Raw genomic sequence first — 6888 nt, 5'->3', positions numbered from 1 at the left:
TAACAGGGTGACAGTGGCTATCCCTAGTTTTAGCTTTTACTTCTCACCATGTTGTGAAATATTTGATTGCTTTTGTCTGAGTAACCACACTTGAATTTTCCTCCTCTGTTGCTAATGCCTCTTCAGTGGTCTTTGTTAGCTCCTCCTCATCTGTCAGATTTTATTGTTGACTTCCCCTACAAAGACTCTGCTTTTATTAATCTCATCCTCCTCATAAGCTTTTTCTAACCCGTAAATAATTTTAGAAAATATTTATGTTGACGACCTTCCAAGTTACACTCAAAGACTACTCAATTTGGTGTGACTACTGATTTGTAGTCAGTGGCTTGCCACTATATCCTAACAGCGCCAAAGATAGCACAATTTCTACCCAGTGAAGCATGCTTTTTCTACAGTGTTTCCATCTGTAAACTGCACACAGCTTGTATGGTTTTCTAATTTCAAAACTATGATGACTCTTCCTTTTGTTTTCACTCCCATACTCAACAACCAAGCAGTCAGTAGCTCATCTGCCTCTATTTCAAGTGTACCTCCTTCGTGGGGTCAGTCTGACCTTTTCTGTTGTTGCACCTCTAGTCCCCATCTTCCTCATCTCTCCTTGGAAAGTTGCACTGATGTCTAATGGACCAGTGTACTTCCATTTCACACACAGGTCTTCTGCAGCCCTTTTCTGAACTTCGAGGACTAGTTCCTCCATTTTCCTAAACTCGTTATTGCTATTTCATTGTGACCATGGTGCAATGGCTTCCAAAACTCTACACAATCTGGCACTGACACATGTCGGCCTACTAATCCCCTTCCGTATTCCCTGCAGTCTGTCCTTTATTTCTGCCCATCAACAAACAAACAAACAACTGCGTTTTTAAGACTTTTAGTCTTGATATTGCTTCTGTTAGGGATGCTGTTTAGCAGAGTTGTATCTAATTGTTGCACAGTTAGTTGATACTATACAAGTTTCAACCTTTCTGTACTGTTTTGACAAGATCCCTTGTATCATCTGTGGCACTTTGCACACACACACACACACACACACATGAACCATTGTAGCCTGGATGCAGAGATTTGAATTATTCAATACTTCAAATAGTACCTGGCAACTACTATGTACTCATTAAGTATTTCTGAACTGACAGATCTTGGAAAATCTGCCAATGTGAAAAGCATACGTAAAATTCATAAGAACACCACTCAAATCTTGAAAGCTTAAGGATGTCTATTCATTGGAAGTTTAGAAGTTTTATATACATATTTTATATATACTATCATATTCTAAAAATCTATGCAATTTTTTTGTCCATTCCCGTGTATAGCAGCTAATATTCACTGTCGTTTTAAAGATCAAAAGTAGCCTATGACAAAAGCCTTTGGTCACACATGTGAGTGCTTTTTTTGATTAGGTTAATTGAAATTGGAAGATTCACCCTAAATGTGCTTAGTGGCCTAGAGATGGAGGGTCTTAGGGAACAGCTTTGCCTTCTAGCCTTGGTGCTTGAAGTCCTTACACTGCTGCTGATGCCTTGCTTTGCTGATATCAAAACCCAAATTCTCTGCCTTCTAATGTGAACTGAAGACCTGTGGCTCCCCAGAATTCCTCTGAGCCTTCAGCACCAGATTGGAACTTCTAGGACATGTAGCTTTGTACAGTAAGCAGCTATTCGGTTCTGAAATTTTATAGTCTAAAGACAGCCACTGGTATACTTGTATGTTAACCTAAAAGTGTCACCTTCATTATATTCATTCTTCCATTCTGTTCCTCTAGAAATCCAGCACAGATGTTTTCTCTTTCATTTCTCTCTTTATCCAGGTATAGATAGATATATGTCCTTCAGATCTTCTTTTCTAATAATGAATCTTTATCCTCTTGAATCAAGCACAACTACAACCCACTCTTGCCTCCTATATTATTCCTAACAGCTAAGCTTTGGGCAGTATAGAAAGTAAGAAAGCAAGTGATGCATGACTGTAATCCCAGCCCTCAGGAGGCAGAGGCAGAGGCAGGAAGTCCCCAAGATAAAAGCCAGTCTGGGATTATATAGTAAGTTCCAGGGGGCCTGGCCCATGTATCAAGATCCTGTTACAAATACAATGACAAGAGAGAACAAATGGGAAAAGAATTCTGTTTCTCCTTGTGCACCCACATCACTCCATTCCCTGCCTTAGCAAAAAAGGCCAGGAGCTAGTTATATGCTCACCACGCACTTTTCCCCGGCTCCTATCTACCACATCTACTTTATTGAGCCTCACAAATGTCCCCAGGCACACTGGGAAGTTAATTCCACTTTTGACATGACATTCCTTAAACGTGATTTTTCATTAGGGGTGTGGGGGACAGCTGACTTTTCTAAAGACAAAACATAATATATGGAGATAAATTCATTTCTTTAATTCTTATCCACTTAAGTGAAATGTGTTATGAGAAACTTATACCACCCCTTTTCCTCTTTTTCTTTAGTCCTTGGTTGTTCTTTCTGGATTCTTTTGAAAAATTTATAAACAAGACTGTTTCCTAGATGCCAGTGAGATATGTCAGGGAATTATGGTGCTTGTCGCCAATCTGATGACCAGAGTTTGAACCTTCACGCTCACTATGTAAGAGAAAACTGGTTCCCTCAAGTCATCTTAGAAAACAAAATAAATAAATGTAATGAATTCATATGGAACACTCTGTAAGAACTATGTAAAGGGTTCAAATTTATATATGATAGCATTTTACAAAAATCATTCCTCCTGAGTAAATGACAATAGATCAGAGGTCACTAAAGAGCAGAGACAACACAGACTGTACAACTTCTGACTCTGACAACTTCTGCAAGTGGTTTGCAAAAATGTGAGTCAGGATTCTGAAGAGGTACTGGTACTCTCTGTGCTCAGTGCAGTGGTGTATCAAGATACCCAATATGAAGAAGCAACCTCAGTGTCTATGAACAAATGAGCAGATACAGAAGAGTGGTATATAAACATACAATGGAATCCTATTCACACTTCAGAAGGAAGGGCATACACTGATAGGTAATGACACTCAAGTATTTTGAAGGTATGAAGCTTAGCCAGCTGCAGAACACAAACACTGCATGAAGTATCCAAAATAATCTCTGGAAAGCAGAGCATATAAGGCTGATTTCCAGGGACTGGGGTAGGGAGAGAAATGAGAAGTTCATTGGTGAGTGTAAAATTTACTGTTCATGAGAGAGCTGCTGTATAGTATAGCTTATCCTTTGCATTAGTGCACTAAGCATAAAATTGCTAAAACACCATGTCTTGTATTGCATGATTTTATCACAATATTGTGTGTGTGTGTGTGTGTGTGTGTGTGTGTGTGTGTGTGTGTGTGTGTGGTTTAGCCTATCTATCAGCAGTGAGCAGTGAGGAGAGGGCTTTTGCTTTAGTCTTTTCCTTTTCATTCAATTACACTGTCTTTGGCAGAAGACTGTGACCAATTTACATTTTTCTAGTTATGTAAGATGTTATATGTGGAAACTGGGCTTAAAAAGCTCTATTACACTTTGGTGATATTCTAGCTTCTTTCTCAAACAATGGTTCCTTGAGAAATTGCTACTTGGTTATTTTGTCTTGTCCATATCTCTGGCTCAGACTTTGCCACTATGTCTGGGAGTTGCACCATCTACCACAATTTGTACTCAGTATATGAGGTGCCCTTGGGTTTGCTGTGCATTGCTGACCCTGATGTTTCTGGTTTGGGAATACCACTCTCAATGGACACATTCTTCCCATTCCGTATATCTAGTATGAAGTTGGGAAGAACTAGATCAAAATGCAGGACATTTACAAGGAAGAGAAGTCTAAAGAATACAAACAAAGGGGGAGAATGCAGTCTCAAATGAAATCCCAGAAGGATGTGACCCTAAAAACCATGAGACCAGAGAGACACGGTATAGAAGGGTTTGATGTAGGACCCTGATTGGCAGTCAGTGAACCAGGCAAAAATTTTAACATGCCTCCATTCCCAAAATAGATGACAGTGAAGCATGTGAAAGGAAATAGAAAGATGTTGATTCAATTGTCTAAAAGAATGTTAATCATCAAGTCATATCTGTAAATGACTTACTACTTATATCCAGTTGCTATGCAGAAAAGTTTTACATATTGATAAGTGTCAAAAATCAGGATGAGTTTAAACTGGCTAGCAAAGGCTCAGCCTATCTTAATCCTTTACTTCCATAGCCATACCTGTAAACTAGATTGATCTCACTACCAACCACAGAAAGAATTCCAGTTCAGAGATGAAGAATTTCTCTAGGATAATCTAGATGATAAAGAAATTACAACAGTATTAAGTGCACAGAGTAAATTGTTAGACAAAAGGAGGGGAGGTGATTTCAGCTTTAGATCAAGTTTGCAAGCTGTAGAAACTGTTGGTTATTTTAGGTACTTGGTTTTTATGAATGTTAAACCTTTGTTTTTCTATTTTCCTTCACATACATAATCATAAATGAAGAGGTTATAGTAGTCCATTTCAATGTTACACCATAATAATATGAATTTTAATTGAAAACTTTGTATTGTTTTAATTGGAAATAGATTTTCTTTTACTGTATTCTCATTATGGATCCTCCTCCCCCAATTCCTCTCAGATTCTCCTCATTCACACAAGTCTACATTCTGTCTGTCTGTCTGTCTGTCTGTCTGTCTGTCCGTCTTTCTCTGTCACTCCCTTTCTTTCTTTCTCTACTGAAAACAAATTTCTCTTCTCATATGATAAAACATGATTACAGCTTTCCCTCTCTCTACTCCTCCCCGTTCCTCCTCACTTCCCTCTCAGCTGGATCCACCCCTTTTCTGTCTCTCATTAGAAAAAAAAAACACAAGGTTCTAAAAGATAATAATAAAATATAGTATAACAAGATTAAACAAATACTAATACAGTGGAATAGGAACAAATAAATGAACCGAAGGAAAAGAGCCCAAGAAAAGGCACAAGAAAGCAGATACACATACAGACACTCACTTGTTTATACACTCAGAAATCCTATAAAAACCATTAAGCCAGATCCCATAAGATATAGACAGAGGACCTGTAAGATAATAAGGGAGAAAATAAAAATGTTGAAATAAAATAAAAATTAAAAAATGAGGTTAAAAACAAAAAAGTCCTGAAATAATATAAGACATGGAAATACTCTCCAAAAACGCCATTGAGTTCATGTTCTGTTGACCATGTAGCCTGTCCTTACAAATAGTTTGTTTTACTAGTTGCAGAAAACTAATTTTTCATTTGCAATTAATTATCTTTTGGACATGGCTTCTAGGTTATGGATCAGTGTCCCCATCTCCTTTCATCTCTAGGACTCCCCCTGGTGAAGACTCCATGCAGGCTCTGGGCATGTTGTCTCAGTCTCTGTAAGTGCATGTGTGAATGGATCCTGTTGACTTACAGGGCCTTGTTTTCTTGTTATCCCTGATCTCCTCTCACTCTTTCACTCTTTCTACCTTGTCTTCCACATAGTTCCCTGAGCTCTGAGGGGAGGAATTTGATTTTTAAAAATTCCCCTTTAAGGATGAGAAATCCAAGGACTCTCACTATACATCATTTCTGGTTGTGGGTCTCTATATTTGTTCCCATGTCCTTCTCTGATTTTGGGTGAGCAAGGTACTGATCTATGAGTGCAGCATAATATCATTAGAGTCATTTTCTAACTACCTTCTTTAAGTAGAACACTAAAATTTTTGTTTTAACTTAGGTCCTTGGGCTATCTAATATCAGTTCTTGGTCAACAAAGCAGTGTCAGGTGTGGGTTCCATCACATAGAGTGGGCTTTGAGTCAAATCAGATATTTCTTGGTAACTCTCACAGGCTTTGTGAATATCTTGCAGGGATATCACCACTGTATAGAGTTATACTAATCCCAGACCATAATAAAAGTATCATCTTAGCCTTTGTCTTATAAAAAAATGCTGGGATAGGAGAGATGGTCCAGTGGTTAAGAGCACTGGTTGCTCTTCTAGAGGTACTGAGGTCTATTCCAGAGGTCTAGAGTCACACATGGCAGCCACAATAATCTACTGCTGTAGTCCCATTTGATCTTATGTCTGCTTCTGGTGTGCAACTGTTCATGAAGACAAAACATGCATGTACATAAAATATATAGATAACAAAATGCCTGTAATACTGCATAGCCTTCATTCTTATTAGCTTCAGTCCTAGTGGGTTTAAATTTAGTTGCATGTATACTTAAAGTGTACTTTAGTTTTATTCTTCAAGGCATAAGGTAAGGTTAAAGATAATTATTGAAAACTGCATTACGAAAAGCTAAGCTGATGGTGGATAATGGATATTTTGTGTGTGTGTCAATTATTATAATAAAATATGTTGTTTTACTAATATGAGTAAGCTTGAAAATTTAGAAGATTCTGACTATAGAAGTCATCCTGGCCTGATCTTATCAATAAAGTTCCCTCTTTGTGATCCTAACAATATTGGGAAATCTTAAAGAGTGGATATCATTTTTTCCACAACTCTGTAAATGAAATTGCTGTCTTCCATACTATAAAAAAACGGTAGTCCTAACTTGCTTAAAAGTATTCCCTGTGATTATGCTAGAGACTGGTTCAAATTGGTCATGTGTGATAGCCCAACCTTAAATAGTCAACCTTGTGTAGATGTAGTAAAACAAACAAACAAATAAACAAACAAAAGGTAGCTCTTCTATGTAAGCATGAGATTAGTGATACATCATCTTGGTCCCATGAAACATAAAAGATGGCAAGTTCACACAGTGTAGTTCATATCTGTTTCACTTTGCATGAGCTTATTCATAGACCAGGACACAGGTATATAGACTTCAAAAGCAACAAAGGAAAACACCTTATCTCCTATAAACTATGTATAACTTCTTTATTGTCAGTTCCCATGTACAAGACTAAACGAAA

This window comes from Mus musculus, chromosome 12 (genome assembly GCF_000001635.26).
Source record: "Mus musculus strain C57BL/6J chromosome 12, GRCm38.p6 C57BL/6J".
Lineage (NCBI taxonomy): Eukaryota > Metazoa > Chordata > Mammalia > Rodentia > Muridae > Mus > Mus musculus.
Note: the sequence above shows the minus strand (reverse complement) of the source record.